At 43.9% G+C, this 13,808-nt stretch overlaps 66 non-coding genes and 9 pseudogenes across 66 annotated transcripts; all 75 read right to left on the bottom strand.

The window, feature by feature from the left end:
- Positions 1-38: 38 nt before the first annotated feature.
- LOC145892104 (5S ribosomal RNA) lies at positions 39-157 on the bottom strand. The gene has a single exon (XR_014400862.1). It is a non-coding gene; the product is annotated as a 5S ribosomal RNA (ribosomal RNA).
- Positions 158-222: 65 nt separating this feature from the next.
- On the bottom strand, positions 223-341 carry LOC145891917 (5S ribosomal RNA). Its single transcript, XR_014400685.1, has one exon. It is a non-coding gene; the product is annotated as a 5S ribosomal RNA (ribosomal RNA).
- A 65-nt stretch (positions 342-406) lies between these two features.
- On the bottom strand, positions 407-525 carry LOC145892032 (5S ribosomal RNA). Its single transcript, XR_014400795.1, has one exon. It is a non-coding gene; the product is annotated as a 5S ribosomal RNA (ribosomal RNA).
- Positions 526-590: 65 nt separating this feature from the next.
- LOC145891886 (5S ribosomal RNA) lies at positions 591-709 on the bottom strand. Its single transcript, XR_014400656.1, has one exon. It is a non-coding gene; the product is annotated as a 5S ribosomal RNA (ribosomal RNA).
- Positions 710-774: 65 nt separating this feature from the next.
- On the bottom strand, positions 775-893 carry LOC145892247 (5S ribosomal RNA). Its single transcript, XR_014400993.1, has one exon. It is a non-coding gene; the product is annotated as a 5S ribosomal RNA (ribosomal RNA).
- A 65-nt stretch (positions 894-958) lies between these two features.
- On the bottom strand, positions 959-1,077 carry LOC145891297 (5S ribosomal RNA). Its single transcript, XR_014400097.1, has one exon. It is a non-coding gene; the product is annotated as a 5S ribosomal RNA (ribosomal RNA).
- A 65-nt stretch (positions 1,078-1,142) lies between these two features.
- Positions 1,143-1,261, bottom strand: LOC145891885 (5S ribosomal RNA). The gene has a single exon (XR_014400655.1). It is a non-coding gene; the product is annotated as a 5S ribosomal RNA (ribosomal RNA).
- Positions 1,262-1,326: 65 nt separating this feature from the next.
- LOC145892109 (5S ribosomal RNA) lies at positions 1,327-1,445 on the bottom strand. Its single transcript, XR_014400867.1, has one exon. It is a non-coding gene; the product is annotated as a 5S ribosomal RNA (ribosomal RNA).
- Positions 1,446-1,510: 65 nt separating this feature from the next.
- LOC145892595 (5S ribosomal RNA) lies at positions 1,511-1,629 on the bottom strand (annotated as a pseudogene).
- Positions 1,630-1,694: 65 nt separating this feature from the next.
- LOC145891497 (5S ribosomal RNA) lies at positions 1,695-1,813 on the bottom strand. The gene has a single exon (XR_014400285.1). It is a non-coding gene; the product is annotated as a 5S ribosomal RNA (ribosomal RNA).
- Positions 1,814-1,878: 65 nt separating this feature from the next.
- LOC145892366 (5S ribosomal RNA) lies at positions 1,879-1,997 on the bottom strand. The gene has a single exon (XR_014401101.1). It is a non-coding gene; the product is annotated as a 5S ribosomal RNA (ribosomal RNA).
- A 64-nt stretch (positions 1,998-2,061) lies between these two features.
- On the bottom strand, positions 2,062-2,180 carry LOC145892240 (5S ribosomal RNA). The gene has a single exon (XR_014400986.1). It is a non-coding gene; the product is annotated as a 5S ribosomal RNA (ribosomal RNA).
- Positions 2,181-2,245: 65 nt separating this feature from the next.
- On the bottom strand, positions 2,246-2,364 carry LOC145892365 (5S ribosomal RNA). Its single transcript, XR_014401100.1, has one exon. It is a non-coding gene; the product is annotated as a 5S ribosomal RNA (ribosomal RNA).
- A 65-nt stretch (positions 2,365-2,429) lies between these two features.
- LOC145891884 (5S ribosomal RNA) lies at positions 2,430-2,548 on the bottom strand. The gene has a single exon (XR_014400654.1). It is a non-coding gene; the product is annotated as a 5S ribosomal RNA (ribosomal RNA).
- Positions 2,549-2,613: 65 nt separating this feature from the next.
- On the bottom strand, positions 2,614-2,732 carry LOC145892559 (5S ribosomal RNA; annotated as a pseudogene).
- Positions 2,733-2,797: 65 nt separating this feature from the next.
- LOC145892081 (5S ribosomal RNA) lies at positions 2,798-2,916 on the bottom strand. Its single transcript, XR_014400840.1, has one exon. It is a non-coding gene; the product is annotated as a 5S ribosomal RNA (ribosomal RNA).
- A 65-nt stretch (positions 2,917-2,981) lies between these two features.
- On the bottom strand, positions 2,982-3,100 carry LOC145891698 (5S ribosomal RNA). The gene has a single exon (XR_014400474.1). It is a non-coding gene; the product is annotated as a 5S ribosomal RNA (ribosomal RNA).
- Positions 3,101-3,165: 65 nt separating this feature from the next.
- On the bottom strand, positions 3,166-3,284 carry LOC145891295 (5S ribosomal RNA). Its single transcript, XR_014400096.1, has one exon. It is a non-coding gene; the product is annotated as a 5S ribosomal RNA (ribosomal RNA).
- Positions 3,285-3,349: 65 nt separating this feature from the next.
- Positions 3,350-3,468, bottom strand: LOC145891883 (5S ribosomal RNA). Its single transcript, XR_014400653.1, has one exon. It is a non-coding gene; the product is annotated as a 5S ribosomal RNA (ribosomal RNA).
- Positions 3,469-3,533: 65 nt separating this feature from the next.
- Positions 3,534-3,652, bottom strand: LOC145892108 (5S ribosomal RNA). The gene has a single exon (XR_014400866.1). It is a non-coding gene; the product is annotated as a 5S ribosomal RNA (ribosomal RNA).
- A 65-nt stretch (positions 3,653-3,717) lies between these two features.
- Positions 3,718-3,836, bottom strand: LOC145892670 (5S ribosomal RNA; annotated as a pseudogene).
- A 65-nt stretch (positions 3,837-3,901) lies between these two features.
- Positions 3,902-4,020, bottom strand: LOC145892305 (5S ribosomal RNA). The gene has a single exon (XR_014401044.1). It is a non-coding gene; the product is annotated as a 5S ribosomal RNA (ribosomal RNA).
- A 65-nt stretch (positions 4,021-4,085) lies between these two features.
- On the bottom strand, positions 4,086-4,204 carry LOC145891573 (5S ribosomal RNA). Its single transcript, XR_014400357.1, has one exon. It is a non-coding gene; the product is annotated as a 5S ribosomal RNA (ribosomal RNA).
- A 65-nt stretch (positions 4,205-4,269) lies between these two features.
- Positions 4,270-4,388, bottom strand: LOC145892463 (5S ribosomal RNA; annotated as a pseudogene).
- A 65-nt stretch (positions 4,389-4,453) lies between these two features.
- On the bottom strand, positions 4,454-4,572 carry LOC145891778 (5S ribosomal RNA). Its single transcript, XR_014400551.1, has one exon. It is a non-coding gene; the product is annotated as a 5S ribosomal RNA (ribosomal RNA).
- A 65-nt stretch (positions 4,573-4,637) lies between these two features.
- Positions 4,638-4,756, bottom strand: LOC145892854 (5S ribosomal RNA). The gene has a single exon (XR_014401244.1). It is a non-coding gene; the product is annotated as a 5S ribosomal RNA (ribosomal RNA).
- Positions 4,757-4,821: 65 nt separating this feature from the next.
- LOC145891845 (5S ribosomal RNA) lies at positions 4,822-4,940 on the bottom strand. The gene has a single exon (XR_014400617.1). It is a non-coding gene; the product is annotated as a 5S ribosomal RNA (ribosomal RNA).
- Positions 4,941-5,006: 66 nt separating this feature from the next.
- On the bottom strand, positions 5,007-5,125 carry LOC145893069 (5S ribosomal RNA). Its single transcript, XR_014401446.1, has one exon. It is a non-coding gene; the product is annotated as a 5S ribosomal RNA (ribosomal RNA).
- A 65-nt stretch (positions 5,126-5,190) lies between these two features.
- On the bottom strand, positions 5,191-5,309 carry LOC145892145 (5S ribosomal RNA). The gene has a single exon (XR_014400901.1). It is a non-coding gene; the product is annotated as a 5S ribosomal RNA (ribosomal RNA).
- A 65-nt stretch (positions 5,310-5,374) lies between these two features.
- LOC145892842 (5S ribosomal RNA) lies at positions 5,375-5,493 on the bottom strand. The gene has a single exon (XR_014401232.1). It is a non-coding gene; the product is annotated as a 5S ribosomal RNA (ribosomal RNA).
- Positions 5,494-5,558: 65 nt separating this feature from the next.
- Positions 5,559-5,677, bottom strand: LOC145892363 (5S ribosomal RNA). Its single transcript, XR_014401099.1, has one exon. It is a non-coding gene; the product is annotated as a 5S ribosomal RNA (ribosomal RNA).
- Positions 5,678-5,742: 65 nt separating this feature from the next.
- On the bottom strand, positions 5,743-5,861 carry LOC145892362 (5S ribosomal RNA). Its single transcript, XR_014401098.1, has one exon. It is a non-coding gene; the product is annotated as a 5S ribosomal RNA (ribosomal RNA).
- A 65-nt stretch (positions 5,862-5,926) lies between these two features.
- Positions 5,927-6,045, bottom strand: LOC145891882 (5S ribosomal RNA). The gene has a single exon (XR_014400652.1). It is a non-coding gene; the product is annotated as a 5S ribosomal RNA (ribosomal RNA).
- Positions 6,046-6,110: 65 nt separating this feature from the next.
- LOC145892107 (5S ribosomal RNA) lies at positions 6,111-6,229 on the bottom strand. Its single transcript, XR_014400865.1, has one exon. It is a non-coding gene; the product is annotated as a 5S ribosomal RNA (ribosomal RNA).
- Positions 6,230-6,294: 65 nt separating this feature from the next.
- Positions 6,295-6,413, bottom strand: LOC145892594 (5S ribosomal RNA; annotated as a pseudogene).
- Positions 6,414-6,478: 65 nt separating this feature from the next.
- LOC145892304 (5S ribosomal RNA) lies at positions 6,479-6,597 on the bottom strand. Its single transcript, XR_014401043.1, has one exon. It is a non-coding gene; the product is annotated as a 5S ribosomal RNA (ribosomal RNA).
- A 65-nt stretch (positions 6,598-6,662) lies between these two features.
- Positions 6,663-6,781, bottom strand: LOC145891561 (5S ribosomal RNA). The gene has a single exon (XR_014400346.1). It is a non-coding gene; the product is annotated as a 5S ribosomal RNA (ribosomal RNA).
- Positions 6,782-6,846: 65 nt separating this feature from the next.
- LOC145891550 (5S ribosomal RNA) lies at positions 6,847-6,965 on the bottom strand. The gene has a single exon (XR_014400335.1). It is a non-coding gene; the product is annotated as a 5S ribosomal RNA (ribosomal RNA).
- A 65-nt stretch (positions 6,966-7,030) lies between these two features.
- Positions 7,031-7,149, bottom strand: LOC145891539 (5S ribosomal RNA). The gene has a single exon (XR_014400324.1). It is a non-coding gene; the product is annotated as a 5S ribosomal RNA (ribosomal RNA).
- A 65-nt stretch (positions 7,150-7,214) lies between these two features.
- On the bottom strand, positions 7,215-7,333 carry LOC145891528 (5S ribosomal RNA). Its single transcript, XR_014400314.1, has one exon. It is a non-coding gene; the product is annotated as a 5S ribosomal RNA (ribosomal RNA).
- Positions 7,334-7,398: 65 nt separating this feature from the next.
- LOC145892825 (5S ribosomal RNA) lies at positions 7,399-7,517 on the bottom strand. Its single transcript, XR_014401221.1, has one exon. It is a non-coding gene; the product is annotated as a 5S ribosomal RNA (ribosomal RNA).
- A 65-nt stretch (positions 7,518-7,582) lies between these two features.
- LOC145892567 (5S ribosomal RNA) lies at positions 7,583-7,701 on the bottom strand (annotated as a pseudogene).
- A 65-nt stretch (positions 7,702-7,766) lies between these two features.
- Positions 7,767-7,885, bottom strand: LOC145891881 (5S ribosomal RNA). The gene has a single exon (XR_014400651.1). It is a non-coding gene; the product is annotated as a 5S ribosomal RNA (ribosomal RNA).
- Positions 7,886-7,950: 65 nt separating this feature from the next.
- Positions 7,951-8,069, bottom strand: LOC145891697 (5S ribosomal RNA). Its single transcript, XR_014400473.1, has one exon. It is a non-coding gene; the product is annotated as a 5S ribosomal RNA (ribosomal RNA).
- Positions 8,070-8,134: 65 nt separating this feature from the next.
- LOC145891960 (5S ribosomal RNA) lies at positions 8,135-8,253 on the bottom strand. The gene has a single exon (XR_014400725.1). It is a non-coding gene; the product is annotated as a 5S ribosomal RNA (ribosomal RNA).
- Positions 8,254-8,318: 65 nt separating this feature from the next.
- Positions 8,319-8,437, bottom strand: LOC145891880 (5S ribosomal RNA). Its single transcript, XR_014400650.1, has one exon. It is a non-coding gene; the product is annotated as a 5S ribosomal RNA (ribosomal RNA).
- A 65-nt stretch (positions 8,438-8,502) lies between these two features.
- On the bottom strand, positions 8,503-8,621 carry LOC145892106 (5S ribosomal RNA). Its single transcript, XR_014400864.1, has one exon. It is a non-coding gene; the product is annotated as a 5S ribosomal RNA (ribosomal RNA).
- Positions 8,622-8,686: 65 nt separating this feature from the next.
- On the bottom strand, positions 8,687-8,805 carry LOC145892593 (5S ribosomal RNA; annotated as a pseudogene).
- A 65-nt stretch (positions 8,806-8,870) lies between these two features.
- Positions 8,871-8,989, bottom strand: LOC145892103 (5S ribosomal RNA). The gene has a single exon (XR_014400861.1). It is a non-coding gene; the product is annotated as a 5S ribosomal RNA (ribosomal RNA).
- Positions 8,990-9,054: 65 nt separating this feature from the next.
- LOC145891527 (5S ribosomal RNA) lies at positions 9,055-9,173 on the bottom strand. Its single transcript, XR_014400313.1, has one exon. It is a non-coding gene; the product is annotated as a 5S ribosomal RNA (ribosomal RNA).
- A 65-nt stretch (positions 9,174-9,238) lies between these two features.
- On the bottom strand, positions 9,239-9,357 carry LOC145892444 (5S ribosomal RNA; annotated as a pseudogene).
- A 65-nt stretch (positions 9,358-9,422) lies between these two features.
- Positions 9,423-9,541, bottom strand: LOC145892744 (5S ribosomal RNA). Its single transcript, XR_014401155.1, has one exon. It is a non-coding gene; the product is annotated as a 5S ribosomal RNA (ribosomal RNA).
- Positions 9,542-9,606: 65 nt separating this feature from the next.
- On the bottom strand, positions 9,607-9,725 carry LOC145892361 (5S ribosomal RNA). Its single transcript, XR_014401097.1, has one exon. It is a non-coding gene; the product is annotated as a 5S ribosomal RNA (ribosomal RNA).
- Positions 9,726-9,790: 65 nt separating this feature from the next.
- LOC145891879 (5S ribosomal RNA) lies at positions 9,791-9,909 on the bottom strand. The gene has a single exon (XR_014400649.1). It is a non-coding gene; the product is annotated as a 5S ribosomal RNA (ribosomal RNA).
- A 65-nt stretch (positions 9,910-9,974) lies between these two features.
- LOC145892360 (5S ribosomal RNA) lies at positions 9,975-10,093 on the bottom strand. The gene has a single exon (XR_014401096.1). It is a non-coding gene; the product is annotated as a 5S ribosomal RNA (ribosomal RNA).
- A 65-nt stretch (positions 10,094-10,158) lies between these two features.
- LOC145891878 (5S ribosomal RNA) lies at positions 10,159-10,277 on the bottom strand. The gene has a single exon (XR_014400648.1). It is a non-coding gene; the product is annotated as a 5S ribosomal RNA (ribosomal RNA).
- A 65-nt stretch (positions 10,278-10,342) lies between these two features.
- Positions 10,343-10,461, bottom strand: LOC145891939 (5S ribosomal RNA). The gene has a single exon (XR_014400706.1). It is a non-coding gene; the product is annotated as a 5S ribosomal RNA (ribosomal RNA).
- A 65-nt stretch (positions 10,462-10,526) lies between these two features.
- On the bottom strand, positions 10,527-10,645 carry LOC145891294 (5S ribosomal RNA). The gene has a single exon (XR_014400095.1). It is a non-coding gene; the product is annotated as a 5S ribosomal RNA (ribosomal RNA).
- Positions 10,646-10,710: 65 nt separating this feature from the next.
- LOC145892219 (5S ribosomal RNA) lies at positions 10,711-10,829 on the bottom strand. The gene has a single exon (XR_014400970.1). It is a non-coding gene; the product is annotated as a 5S ribosomal RNA (ribosomal RNA).
- A 65-nt stretch (positions 10,830-10,894) lies between these two features.
- LOC145892339 (5S ribosomal RNA) lies at positions 10,895-11,013 on the bottom strand. The gene has a single exon (XR_014401076.1). It is a non-coding gene; the product is annotated as a 5S ribosomal RNA (ribosomal RNA).
- Positions 11,014-11,078: 65 nt separating this feature from the next.
- On the bottom strand, positions 11,079-11,197 carry LOC145892591 (5S ribosomal RNA; annotated as a pseudogene).
- A 65-nt stretch (positions 11,198-11,262) lies between these two features.
- Positions 11,263-11,381, bottom strand: LOC145892303 (5S ribosomal RNA). Its single transcript, XR_014401042.1, has one exon. It is a non-coding gene; the product is annotated as a 5S ribosomal RNA (ribosomal RNA).
- A 65-nt stretch (positions 11,382-11,446) lies between these two features.
- Positions 11,447-11,565, bottom strand: LOC145891639 (5S ribosomal RNA). Its single transcript, XR_014400419.1, has one exon. It is a non-coding gene; the product is annotated as a 5S ribosomal RNA (ribosomal RNA).
- A 65-nt stretch (positions 11,566-11,630) lies between these two features.
- Positions 11,631-11,749, bottom strand: LOC145892679 (5S ribosomal RNA). The gene has a single exon (XR_014401140.1). It is a non-coding gene; the product is annotated as a 5S ribosomal RNA (ribosomal RNA).
- A 65-nt stretch (positions 11,750-11,814) lies between these two features.
- Positions 11,815-11,933, bottom strand: LOC145892358 (5S ribosomal RNA). The gene has a single exon (XR_014401094.1). It is a non-coding gene; the product is annotated as a 5S ribosomal RNA (ribosomal RNA).
- A 65-nt stretch (positions 11,934-11,998) lies between these two features.
- Positions 11,999-12,117, bottom strand: LOC145891877 (5S ribosomal RNA). Its single transcript, XR_014400647.1, has one exon. It is a non-coding gene; the product is annotated as a 5S ribosomal RNA (ribosomal RNA).
- A 65-nt stretch (positions 12,118-12,182) lies between these two features.
- On the bottom strand, positions 12,183-12,301 carry LOC145891696 (5S ribosomal RNA). Its single transcript, XR_014400472.1, has one exon. It is a non-coding gene; the product is annotated as a 5S ribosomal RNA (ribosomal RNA).
- A 65-nt stretch (positions 12,302-12,366) lies between these two features.
- LOC145891293 (5S ribosomal RNA) lies at positions 12,367-12,485 on the bottom strand. Its single transcript, XR_014400094.1, has one exon. It is a non-coding gene; the product is annotated as a 5S ribosomal RNA (ribosomal RNA).
- A 65-nt stretch (positions 12,486-12,550) lies between these two features.
- Positions 12,551-12,669, bottom strand: LOC145892260 (5S ribosomal RNA). Its single transcript, XR_014401003.1, has one exon. It is a non-coding gene; the product is annotated as a 5S ribosomal RNA (ribosomal RNA).
- Positions 12,670-12,734: 65 nt separating this feature from the next.
- On the bottom strand, positions 12,735-12,853 carry LOC145892357 (5S ribosomal RNA). Its single transcript, XR_014401093.1, has one exon. It is a non-coding gene; the product is annotated as a 5S ribosomal RNA (ribosomal RNA).
- A 65-nt stretch (positions 12,854-12,918) lies between these two features.
- Positions 12,919-13,037, bottom strand: LOC145891875 (5S ribosomal RNA). The gene has a single exon (XR_014400645.1). It is a non-coding gene; the product is annotated as a 5S ribosomal RNA (ribosomal RNA).
- Positions 13,038-13,102: 65 nt separating this feature from the next.
- LOC145891695 (5S ribosomal RNA) lies at positions 13,103-13,221 on the bottom strand. Its single transcript, XR_014400471.1, has one exon. It is a non-coding gene; the product is annotated as a 5S ribosomal RNA (ribosomal RNA).
- A 65-nt stretch (positions 13,222-13,286) lies between these two features.
- On the bottom strand, positions 13,287-13,405 carry LOC145892562 (5S ribosomal RNA). The gene has a single exon (XR_014401129.1). It is a non-coding gene; the product is annotated as a 5S ribosomal RNA (ribosomal RNA).
- A 65-nt stretch (positions 13,406-13,470) lies between these two features.
- Positions 13,471-13,589, bottom strand: LOC145892356 (5S ribosomal RNA). The gene has a single exon (XR_014401092.1). It is a non-coding gene; the product is annotated as a 5S ribosomal RNA (ribosomal RNA).
- Positions 13,590-13,654: 65 nt separating this feature from the next.
- Positions 13,655-13,773, bottom strand: LOC145892376 (5S ribosomal RNA). Its single transcript, XR_014401111.1, has one exon. It is a non-coding gene; the product is annotated as a 5S ribosomal RNA (ribosomal RNA).
- Between the last annotated feature and the right edge of the window lie 35 nt (positions 13,774-13,808).

Below are 13,808 nucleotides of genomic sequence, written 5' to 3'. Positions count from 1 at the left end.
ATGGGCAATTCAAAGCATACTTTGTGCAAATAGTAAAATGAATACAACACTTGGTATTCCTAGGCGGTCACCCATCCAAGTACTAACCAAGCCCGAGGTTGCTTAACTGCCGAGATCGAACGAGATCGGGTGCTTTCAACCTGGTGTGGCCTTAGACGTTTGTTAATCTGTTTTGACGACATTTATGGGCAATTCAAAGTATACTTTGTGCAAATAGAAAAATGACTACAACACTTGGTATTCCCAGGCGGTCACCCATCCAAGTACTAACCAAGCCCGAGGTTGCTTAACTGCCGAGATCGAACGAGATCGGGTGCTTTCAACCTGGTATGGCCGTAGACGTTTGTTAGTCTGTTTTGACGACATTTATGGGCAATTCAAAGCATACTTTGTGCAAATAGTAAAATGAATACAACACTTGGTATTCCTAGGCGGTCACCCATCCAAGTACTAACCAAGCCCGAGGTTACTTAACTGCCGAGATCGAACGAGATCGTGTGCTTTCAACCTGGTATGGCCGTAGACGATTGTTAGTCTGTTATGACGATCTTTATGCGCAATTCAAAGCATACTTTGTGGAAATAGAAAAATGACTACAACACTTGGTATTCCTAGGATGTCACCCATCCAAGTACCAACCAAGCCCGAGGTTGCTTAACTGCCGAGATCGAACGAGATCGGGTGCTTTCAACCTGGTATGGCCGTAGACGTTTGTTAGTCTGTTTTGACGACATTTATGGGCAATTCAAAGCATACTTTGTGCAAACAGTAAAATGACTACAACACTTGGTATTCCTAGGCGTTCACCAATCCAAGTACTTACCAAGCCCGAGGTTGCTTAACTGCCGAGATCGAACGAGATCGGGTGCTTTCAACCTGGTATGGCCGTAGACGTTTGTTAGACTGTTTTGACGACATTTATGCGCAATTCAAAGCATACTTTGGGTAAACAGAAAAATGACTACAACACTTGGTATTCCTAGGCGGTCACCCATCCAAGTACTAACCAAGCCCGAGGTTGCTTAACTGCCGAGATCGAACGAGATCGTGTGCTTTCAACCTGGTATGGCCGTAGACGTTTGTTAGTCTGTTATGACGATCTTTATGCGCAATTCAAAGCATACTTTGTATAAATAGAAAAATGACTACAACACTTGGTATTCCTAGGATGTCACCCATCCAAGTACCAACCAAGCCCGAGGTTGCTTAACTGCCGAGATCGAACGAGATCGGGTGCTTTCAACCTGGTATGGCCGTAGACGTTTGTTAGTCTGTTTTGACGACATTTATGGGTAATTCAAAGCATACTTTGTGCAAACAGTAAAATGACTACAACACTTGGTATTCCTAGGCGGTCACCAATCCAAGTACTTACCAAGCCCGAGGTTGCTTAACTGCCGAGATCGAACGAGATCGGGTGCTTTCAACCTGGTATGGTCTTAGACGTTTGTTAGTCTGTTTTGACGACATTTATGGGCAATTCAAAGCATACTTTGTGCAAATAGTAAAATGAATACAACACTTGGTATTCCTAGGATGTCACCCATCCAAGTACCAACCAAGCCCGAGGTTACTTAACTGCCGAGATCGAACGAGATCGTGTGCTTTCAACCTGGTATGGCCGTAGACGTTTGTTAGTCTGTTTTGACGACATTTATGGGCAATTCAAAGCATACTTTGTGCAAATAGTAAAATGAATACAACACTTGGTATTCCTAGGCGGTCACCCATCCAAGTACCAACCAAGCCCGAGGTTGCTTAACTGCCGAGATCGAACGAGATCGGGTGCTTTCAACCTGGTATGGCCGTAGACGTTTGTTAGTCTGTTTTGACGACATATATGGGCAATTCAAAGCATACTTTGGGTAAATAGAAAAATGACTACAACACTTGGTATACCAAAGAGGACACCCATCCAAATACTAACCAAGCCCGAGGTTGCTTAACTGCCGAGATCGAACGAGATCGTGTGCTTTCAACCTGGTATGGCCGTAGACGTTTGTTAGTCTGTTATGACGATCTTTATGCGCAATTCAAAGCATACTTTGTATAATAGAAAAATGACTACAACACTTGGTATTCCTAGGATGTCACCCATCCAAGTACCAACCAAGCCCGAGGTTGCTTAACTGCCGAGATCGAACGAGATCGTGTGCTTTCAACCTGGTATGGCCGTAGACGTTTGTTGGTCTGTTTTGACGACATATATGGGCAATTCAAAGCATACTTTGGGTAAATAGAAAAATGACTACAACACTTGGTATACCAAAGAGGACACCCATCCAAATACTAACCAAGCCCGAGGTTGCTTAACTGCCGAGATCGAACGAGATCGTGTGCTTTCAACCTGGTATGGCCGTAGACGTTTGTTAGTCTGTTATGACGATCTTTATGCGCAATTCAAAGCATACTTTGTATAAATAAAAAAATGACTACAACACTTGGTATTCCTAGGATGTCACCCATCCAAGTACCAACCAAGCCCGAGGTTGCTTAACTGCCGAGATCGAACGAGATCGGGTGCTTTCAACCTGGTATGGCCGTAGACGTTTGTTAGTCTGTTTTGACGACATTTATGGGCAATTCAAAGCATACTTTGGGTAAATAGAAAAATGACTACAACACTTGGTATACCAAAGAGGACACCCATCCAAATACTAACCAAGCCCGAGGTTGCTTAACTGCCGAGATCGAACGAGATCGTGTGCTTTCAAACTGGTATGGCCGTAGACGTTTGTTAGTCTGTTATGACGATCTTTATGCGCAATTCAAAGCATACATTGTATAAATAGAAAAATGACTACAACACTTGGTATTCCTAGGATGTCACCCATCCAAGTACCAACCAAGCCCGAGGTTGCTTAACTGCCGAGATCGAACGAGATCGAGTGCTTTCAACCTGGTATGGCCGTAGACGTTTGTTAGTCTGTTTTAACGACATTTATGGGCAATTCAAAGCATACTTTGTGCAAACAGTAAAATGACTACAACACTTGGTATTCCTAGGCGGTCACCAATCCAAGTACTTACCAAGCCCGAGGTTGCTTAACTGCCGAGATCGAACGAGATCGGGTGCTTTCAACCTGGTATGGCCGTAGACGTTTGTTAGACTGTTTTGACGACATTTATGCGCAATTCAAAGCATACTTTGGGTAAACAGAAAAATGACTACAACACTTGGTATTCCTAGGCGGTCACCCATCCAAGTACTAACCAAGCCCGAGGTTGCTTAACTGCCGAGATCGAACGAGATCGTGTGCTTTCAACCTGGTATGGCCGTAGACGTTTGTTAGTCTGTTATGACGATCTTTATGCGCAATTCAAAGCATACTTTGTATAAATAGAAAAATGACTACAACACTTGGTATTCCTAGGATGTCACCCATCCAAGTACCAACCAAGCCCGAGGTTGCTTAACTGCCGAGATCGAACGAGATCGGGTGCTTTCAACCTGGTATGGCCGTAGACGTTTGTTAGTCTGTTTTGACGACATTTATGGGTAATTCAAAGCATACTTTGTGCAAACAGTAAAATGACTACAACACTTGGTATTCCTAGGCGGTCACCAATCCAAGTACTTACCAAGCCCGAGGTTGCTTAACTGCCGAGATCGAACGAGATCGGGTGCTTTCAACCTGGTATGGTCTTAGACGTTTGTTAGTCTGTTTTGACGACATTTATGGGCAATTCAAAGCATACTTTGTGCAAATAGTAAAATGAATACAACACTTGGTATTCCTAGGATGTCACCCATCCAAGTACCAACCAAGCCCGAGGTTACATAACTGCCGAGATCGAACGAGATCGTGTGCTTTCAACCTGGTATGGCCGTAGACGTTTGTTAGTCTGTTTTGACGACATTTATGGGCAATTCAAAGCATACTTTGTGCAAATAGTAAAATGAATACAACACTTGGTATTCCTAGGCGGTCACCCATCCAAGTACCAACCAAGCCCGAGGTTGCTTAACTGCCGAGATCGAACGAGATCGGGTGCTTTCAACCTGGTGTGGCCTTAGACGTTTGTTAATCTGTTTTGACGACATTTATGGGCAATTCAAAGTATACTTTGTGCAAATAGAAAAATGACTACAACACTTGGTATTCCTAGGCGGTCACCCATCCAAGTACTAACCAAGCCCGAGGTTGCTTAACTGCCGAGATCGAACGAGATCGGGTGCTTTCAACCTGGTATGGCCGTAGACGTTTGTTAGTCTGTTTTGACGACATTTATGGGCAATTCAAAGCATACTTTGTGCAAATAGTAAAATGAATACAACACTTGGTATTCCTAGGCGGTCACCCATCCAAGTACTAACCAAGCCCGAGGTTGCTTAACTGCCGAGATCGAACGAGATCGGGTGCTTTCAACCTTTTATGGCCATAGACGTTTGTTAGTCTGTTTTGACGACATTTATGCGCAATTCAAAGCATACTTTGGGTAAACAGAAAAATGACTACAACACTTGGTATTCCTAGGAGGACACCCATCCAAGTACCAACCAAGCCCGAGGTTGCTTAACTGCCGAGATCGAACGAGATCGGATGCTTTCAACCTGGTATGGCCGTAGACGATTGTTAGTCTGTTATGACGATCTTTATGCGCAATTCAAAGCATACTTTGTGTAAATAGAAAATTGTCTACAACACTTGGTATTCCTAGGCGGTCACCCATCCAAGTACTAACCAAGCCCGAGGTTGCTTAACTGCCGAGATCGAACGAGATCGGGTGCTTTCAACCTGGTATGGCCGTAGACGTTTGTTAGTCTGTTTTGACGACATTTATGGGCAATTCAAAGCATACTTTGGGTAAATAGAAAAATGACTACAACACTTGGTATACCAAAGAGGACACCCATCCAAATACTAACCAAGCCCGAGGTTGCTTAACTTCCGAGATCGAACGAGATCGGGTGCTTTCAACCTGGTATGGCCGTAGACGTTTGTTAGACTGTTTTGACGACATTTATGCGCAATTCAAAGTATAACTTTGGGTAAACAGAAAAATGACTACAACACTTGGTATTCCTAGGCGGTCACCCATCCAAGTACTAACCAAGCCCGAGGTTGCTTAACTTCCGAGATCGAACGAGATCGGGTGCTTTCAACCTGGTATGGCCGTAGACATTTGTTAGTCTGTTTTGACGACATTTATGGGCAATTCAAAGCATACTTTGGGTAAATAGAAAAATGACTACAACACTTGGTATTCCTAGGAGGTCACCCATCCAAGTACTAACCAAGCCCGAGGTTGCTAAACATCCGAGATCGAACGAGATCGGGTGCTTTCAACCTGGTATGGCCTTAGACGATTGTTAGTCTGTTATGACGATCTTTATGCGCAATTCAAAGCATACTTTGTGGAAATAGAAAATTGTCTACAACACTTGGTATTCCTAGGCGGTCACCCATCCAAGTACTAACCAAGCCCGAGGTTGCTTAACTGCCGAGATCGAACGAGATCGGGTGCTTTCAACCTGGTATGGCCGTAGACGTTTGTTAGTCTGTTTTGACGACATATATGGGCAATTCAAAGCATACTTTGGGTAAATAGAAAAATGACTACAACACTTGGTATACCAAAGAGGACACCCATCCAAATACTAACCAAGCCCGAGGTTGCTTAACTGCCGAGATCGAACGAGATCGTGTGCTTTCAACCTGGTATGGCCGTAGACGTTTGTTAGTCTGTTATGACGACATTTATGGGCAATTCAAAGCATACTTTGGGTAAATAGAAAAATGACTACAACACTTGGTATACCAAAGAGGACACCCATCCAAATACTAACCAAGCCCGAGGTTGCTTAACTGCCGAGATCGAACGAGATCGTGTGCTTTCAACCTGGTATGGCCGTAGACGTTTGTTAGTCTGTTATGACGATCTTTATGCGCAATTCAAAGCATACTTTGTATAAATAGAAAAATGACTACAACACTTGGTATTCCTAGGATGTCACCCATCCAAGTACCAACCAAGCCCGAGGTTGCTTAACTGCCGAGATCGAACGAGATCGGGTGCTTTCAACCTGGTATGGCCGTAGACGTTTGTTAGTCTGTTTTGACGACATTTATGGGTAATTCAAAGCATACTTTGTGCAAACATTAAAATGACTACAACACTTGGTATTCCTAGGCGGTCACCAATCCAAGTACTTACCAAGCCCGAGGTTGCTTAACTGCCGAGATCGAACGAGATCGGGTGCTTTCAACCTGGTATGGTCTTAGACGTTTGTTAGTCTGTTTTGACGACATTTATGGGCAATTCAAAGCATACTTTGTGCAAATAGTAAAATGAATACAACACTTGGTATTCCTAGGATGTCACCCATCCAAGTACCAACCAAGCCCGAGGTTACTTAACTGCCGAGATCGAACGAGATCGTGTGCTTTCAACCTGGTATGGCCGTAGACGTTTGTTAGTCTGTTTTGACGACATTTATGGGCAATTCAAAGCATACTTTGTGCAAATAGTAAAATGAATACAACACTTGGTATTCCTAGGCGGTCACCCATCCAAGTACCAACCAAGCCCGAGGTTGCTTAACTGCCGAGATCGAACGAGATCGGGTGCTTTCAACCTGGTGTGGCCTTAGACGTTTGTTAATCTGTTTTGACGACATTTATGGGCAATTCAAAGTATACTTTGTGCAAATAGAAAAATGACTACAACACTTGGTATTCCTAGGCGGTCACCCATCCAAGTACTAACCAAGCCCGAGGTTGCTTAACTGCCGAGATCGAACGAGATCGGGTGCTTTCAACCTGGTATGGCCGTAGACGTTTGTTAGACTGTTTTGACGACATTTATGCGCAATTCAAAGCATACTTTGGGTAAACAGAAAAATGACTACAACACTTGGTATTCCTAGGCGGTCACCCATCCAAGTACTAACCAAGCCCGAGGTTGCTTAACTGCCGAGATCGAACGAGATCGGGTGCTTTCAACCTGGTATGGCCGTAGACGTTTGTTAGACTGTTTTGACGACATTTATGCGCAATTCAAAGCATACTTTGGGTAAACAGAAAAATGACTACAACACTTGGTATTCCTAGGCGGTCACCCATCCAAGTACTAACCAAGCCCGAGGTTGCTTAACTGCCGAGATCGAACGAGATCGGGTGCTTTCAACCTGGTATGGCCGTAGACATTTGTTAGTCTGTTTTGACGACATTTATGTGCAATTCAAAGCATACTTTGGGTAAATAGAAAAATGACTACAACACTTGGTATTCCTAGGAGGTCACCCATCCAAGTACTAACCAAGCCCGAGGTTGCTAAACATCCGAGATCGAACGAGATCGGGTGCTTTCAACCTGGTATGGCCGTAGACGATTGTTAGTCTGTTATGACGATCTTTATGCGCAATTCAAAGCATACTTTGTGGAAATAGAAAATTGTCTACAACACTTGGTATTCCTAGGCGGTCACCCATCCAAGTACTAACCAAGCCCGAGGTTGCTTAACTGCCGAGATCGAACGAGATCGGGTGCTTTCAACCTGGTATGGCCGTAGACGTTTGTTAGTCTGTTTTGACGACATATATGGGCAATTCAAAGCATACTTTGGGTAAATAGAAAAATGACTACAACACTTGGTATACCAAAGAGGACACCCATCCAAATACTAACCAAGCCCGAGGTTGCTTAACTGCCGAGATCGAACGAGATCGTGTGCTTTTAACCTGGTATGGCCGTAGACGTTTGTTAGTCTGTTATGACGATCTTTATGCGCAATTCAAAGCATACTTTGTATAAATAGAAAAATGACTACAACACTTGGTATTCCTAGGATGTCACCCATCCAAGTACCAACCAAGCCCGAGGTTGCTTAACTGCCGAGATCGAACGAGATCGGGTGCTTTCAACCTGGTATGGCCGTAGACGTTTGTTAGTCTGTTTTGACGACATTTATGGGCAATTCAAAGCATACTTTGTGCAAACAGTAAAATGACTACAACACTTGGTATTCCTAGGCGGTCACCAATCCAAGTACTTACCAAGCCCGAGGTTGCTTAACTGCCGAGATCGAACGAGATCGGGTGCTTTCAACCTGGTATGGCCGTAGACGTTTGTTAGACTGTTTTGACGACATTTATGCGCAATTCAAAGCATACTTTGGGTAAACAGAAAAATGACTACAACACTTGGTATTCCTAGGCGGTCACCCATCCAAGTACTAACCAAGCCCGAGGTTGCTAAACTGCCGAGATCGAACGAGATCGTGTGCTTTCAACCTGGTATGGCCGTAGACGTTTGTTAGTCTGTTATGACGATCTTTATGCGCAATTCAAAGCATACTTTGTATAAATAGAAAAATGACTACAACACTTGGTATTCCTAGGATGTCACCCATCCAAGTACCAACCAAGCCCGAGGTTGCTTAACTGCCGAGATCGAACGAGATCGGGTGCTTTCAACCTGGTATGGCCGTAGACGTTTGTTAGTCTGTTTTGACGACATTTATGGGTAATTCAAAGCATACTTTGTGCAAACAGTAAAATGACTACAACACTTGGTATTCCTAGGCGGTCACCAATCCAAGTACTTACCAAGCCCGAGGTTGCTTAACTGCCGAGATCGAACGAGATCGGGTGCTTTCAACCTGGTATGGTCTTAGACGTTTGTTAGTCTGTTTTGACGACATTTATGGGCAATTCAAAGCATACTTTGTGCAAATAGTAAAATGAATACAACACTTGGTATTCCTAGGATGTCACCCATCCAAGTACCAACCAAGCCCGAGGTTACTTAACTGCCGAGATCGAACGAGATCGTGTGCTTTCAACCTGGTATGGCCGTAGACGTTTGTTAGTCTGTTTTGACGACATTTATGGGCAATTCAAAGCATACTTTGTGCAAATAGTAAAATGAATACAACACTTGGTATTCCTAGGCGGTCACCCATCCAAGTACTAACCAAGCCCGAGGTTGCTTAACTGCCGAGATCGAACGAGATCGGGTGCTTTCAACCTGGTGTGGCCTTAGACGTTTGTTAATCTGTTTTGACGACATTTATGGGCAATTCAAAGTATACTTTGTGCAAATAGAAAAATGACTACAACACTTGGTATTCCTAGGCGGTCACCCATCCAAGTACTAACCAAGCCCGAGGTTGCTTAACTGCCGAGATCGAACGAGATCGGGTGCTTTCAACCTGGTATGGCCGTAGACGTTTGTTAGTCTGTTTTGACGACATTTATGGGCAATTCAAAGCATACTTTGTGCAAATAGTAAAATGAATACAACACTTGGTTATCCTAGGCGGTCACCCATCCAAGTACTAACCAAGCCCGAGGTTACTTAACTGCCGAGATCGAACGAGATCGTGTGCTTTCAACCTGGTATGGCCGTAGACGATTGTTAGTCTGTTATGACGATCTTTATGCGCAATTCAAAGCATACTTTGTGGAAATAGAAAATTGTCTACAACACTTGGTATTCCTAGGCGGTCACCCATCCAAGTACTAACCAAGCCCGAGGTTGCTTAACTGCCGAGATCGAACGAGATCGGGTGCTTTCAACCTGGTATGGCCGTAGACGTTTGTTAGTCTGTTTTGACGACATATATGGGCAATTCAAAGCATACTTTGGGTAAATAGAAAAATGACTACAACACTTGGTATACCAAAGAGGACACCCATCCAAATACTAACCAAGCCCGAGGTTGCTTAACTGCCGAGATCGAACGAGATCGTGTGCTTTCAACCTGGTATGGCCGTAGACGTTTGTTAGTCTGTTATGACGATCTTTATGCGCAATTCAAAGCATACTTTGTATAAATAGAAAAATGACTACAACACTTGGTATTCCTAGGATGTCACCCATCCAAGTACCAACCAAGCCCGAGGTTGCTTAACTGCCGAGATCGAACGAGATCGGGTGCTTTCAACCTGGTATGGCCGTAGACGTTTGTTAGTCTGTTTTGACGACATTTATGGGCAATTCAAAGCATACTTTGGGTAAATAGAAAAATGACTACAACACTTGGTATACCAAAGAGGACACCCATCCAAATACTAACCAAGCCCGAGGTTGCTTAACTGCCGAGATCGAACGAGATCGTGTGCTTTCAACCTGGTATGGCCGTAGACGTTTGTTAGTCTGTTATGACGATCTTTATGCGCAATTCAAAGCATACTTTGTATAAATAGAAAAATGACTACAACACTTGGTATTCCTAGGATGTCACCCATCCAAGTACCAACCAAGCCCGAGGTTGCTTAACTGCCGAGATCGAACGAGATCGGGTGCTTTCAACCTGGTATGGCCGTAGACGTTTGTTAGTCTGTTTTGACGACATTTATGGGCAATTCAAAGCATACTTTGTGCAAACAGTAAAATGACTACAACACTTGGTATTCCTAGGCGGTCACCAAACCAAGTACTTACCAAGCCCGAGGTTGCTTAACTGCCGAGATCGAACGAGATCGGGTGCTTTCAACCTGGTATGGCCGTAGACGTTTGTTAGACTGTTTTGACGACATTTATGCGCAATTCAAAGCATACTTTGGGTAAACAGAAAAATGACTACAACACTTGGTATTCCTAGGCGGTCACCCATCCAAGTACTAACCAAGCCCGAGGTTGCTTAACTGCCGAGATCGAACGAGATCGTGTGCTTTCAACCTGGTATGGCCGTAGACGTTTGTTAGTCTGTTATAACGATCTTTATGCGCAATTCAAAGCATACTTTGTATAAATAGAAAAATGACTACAACACTTGGTATTCCTAGGATGTCACCCATCCAAGTACCAACCAAGCCCGAGGTTGCTTAACTGCCGAGATCGAACAAGATCGGGTGCTTTCAACCTGGTATGGCCGTAGACGTTTGTTAGTCTGTTTTGACGACATTTATGGGTAATTCAAAGCATACTTTGTGCAAACAGTAAAATGACTACAACACTTGGTATTCCTAGGCGGTCACCAATCCAAGTACTTACCAAGCCCGAGGTTGCTTAACTGCCGAGATCGAACGAGATCGGGTGCTTTCGACCTGGTATGGTCTTAGACGTTTGTTAGTCTGTTTTGACGACATTTATGGGCAATTCAAAGCATACTTTGTGCAAATAGTAAAATGAATACAACACTTGGTATTCCTAGGATGTCACCCATCCAAGTACCAACCAAGCCCGAGGTTACTTAACTGCCGAGATCGAACGAGATCGTGTGCTTTCAACCTGGTATGGCCGTAGACGTTTGTTAGTCTGTTTTGACGACATTTATGGGCAATTCAAAGCATACTTTGTGCAAATAGTAAAATGAATACAACACTTGGTATTCCTAGGCGGTCACCCATCCAAGTACCAACCAAGCCCGAGGTTGCTTAACTGCCGAGATCGAACGAGATCGGGTGCTTTCAACCTGGTGTGGCCTTAGACGTTTGTTAATCTGTTTTGACGACATTTATGGGCAATTCAAAGTATACTTTGTGCAAATAGAAAAATGACTACAACACTTGGTATTCCTAGGCGGTCACCCATCCAAGTACTAACCAAGCCCGAGGTTGCTAAACATCCGAGATCGAACGAGATCGGGTGCTTTCAACCTGGTATGGCCGTAGACGATTGTTAGTCTGTTATGACGATCTTTATGCGCAATTCAAAGCGTACTTTGTGGAAATAGAAAATTGTCTACAACACTTGGTATTCCTAGGCGGTCACCCATCCAAGTACTAACCAAGCCCGAGGTTGCTTAACTGCCGAGATCGAACGAGATCGGGTGCTTTCAACCTGGTATGGCCGTAGACGTTTGTTAGTCTGTTTTGACGACATATATGGGCAATTCAAAGCATACTTTGGGTAAATAGAAAAATGACTACAACACTTGGTATACCAAAGAGGACACCCATCCAAATACTAACCAAGCCCGAGGTTGCTTAACTGCCGAGATCGAACGAGATCGTGTGCTTTCAACCTGGTATGGCCGTAGACGTTTGTTAGTCTGTTATGACGATCTTTATGCGCAATTCAAAGCATACTTTGTATAAATAGAAAAATGACTACAACACTTGGTATTCCTAGGATGTCACCCATCCAAGTACCAACCAAGCCCGAGGTTGCTTAACTGCCGAGATCGAACGAGATCGGGTGCTTTCAACCTGGTATGGCCGTAGACGTTTGTTAGTCTGTTTTGACGACATTTATGGGCAATTCAAAGCATACTTTGTGCAAACAGTAAAATGACTACAACACTTGGTATTCCTAGGCGGTCACCAATCCAAGTACTTACCAAGCCCGAGGTTGCTTAACTGCCGAGATCGAACGAGATCGGGTGCTTTCAACCTGGTATGGCCGTAGACGTTTGTTAGACTGTTTTGACGACCTTAATGCGCAATTCAAAGCATACTTTGGGTAAACAGAAAAATGACTACAACACTTGGTATTCCTAGGCGGTCACCCATCCAAGTACTAACCAAGCCCGAGGTTGCTTAACTGCCGAGATCGAACGAGATCGTGTGCTTTCAACCTGGTATGGCCGTAGACGTTTGTTAGTCTGTTATGACGATCTTTATGCGCAATTCAAAGCATACTTTGTATAAATAGAAAAATGACTACAACACTTGGTATTCCTAGGATGTCACCCATCCAAGTAACAACCAAGCCCGAGGTTGCTTAACTGCCGAGATCGAACGAGATCGGGTGCTTTCAACCTGGTATGGCCGTAGACGTTTGTTAGTCTGTTTTGACGACATTTATGGGCAATTCAAAGCATACTTTGGGTAAATAGAAAAATGACTACAACACTTGGTATACCAAAGAGGACACCCATCCAAATACTAACCAAGCCCGAGGTTGCTTAACTGCCGAGATCGAACGAGATCGTGTGCTTTCAACCTGGTATGGCCGTAGACGTTTGTTAGTCTGTTATGACGATCTTTATGCGCAATTCAAAGCATACTTTGTATAAATAGAAAAATGACTACAACACTTGGTATTCCTAGGATGTCACCCATCCAAGTACCAACCAAGCCCGAGGTTGCTTAACTGCCGAGATCGAACGAGATCGGGTGCTTTCAACCTGGTATGGCCGTAGACGTTTGTTAGTCTGTTTTGACGACATTTATGGGCAATTCAAAGCATACTTTGTGCAAACAGTAAAATGACTACAACACTTGGTATTCCTAGGCGGTCACCAATCCAAGTACTTACCAAGCCCGAGGTTGCTTAACTGCCGAGATCGAACGAGATCGGGTGCTTTCAACCTGGTATGGCCGTAGACGATTGTTAGTCTGTTATGACGATCTTTATGCGCAATTCAAAGCATACTTTGTGGAAATAGAAAATTGTCTACAACACTTGGTATTCCTAGGCGGTCACCCATCCAAGTACTAACCAAGCCCGAGGTTGCTTAACTGCCGAGATCGAACGAGATCGGGTGCTTTCAACCTGGTATGGCCGTAGACGTTTGTTAGTCTGTTTTGACGACATATATGGGCAATTCAAAGCATACTTTGGGTAAATAGAAAAATGACTACAACACTTGGTATACCAAAGAGGACACCCATCCAAATACTAACCAAGCCCGAGGTTGCTTAACTGCCGAGATCGAACGAGATCGTGTGCTTTCAACCTGGTATGGCCGTAGACGTTTGTTAGTCTGTTATGACGATCTTTATGCGCAATTCAAAGTATACTTTGTGCAAATAGAAAAATGACTACAACACTTGGTATTCCTAGGATGTCACCCATCCAAGTACCAACCAAGCCCAAGGTTACTTAACTGCCGAGATCGAACGAGATCGTGTGCTTTCAACCTGGTATGGCCGTAGACGTTTGTTAGTCTGTTTTGACGACATTTATGGGCAA

This window comes from Ascidia mentula, chromosome 2, assembly GCF_947561715.1.
Source record: "Ascidia mentula chromosome 2, kaAscMent1.1, whole genome shotgun sequence".
Lineage (NCBI taxonomy): Eukaryota > Metazoa > Chordata > Ascidiacea > Phlebobranchia > Ascidiidae > Ascidia > Ascidia mentula.
Note: the sequence above shows the minus strand (reverse complement) of the source record. Positions and strands in the feature narration are given on the sequence as shown.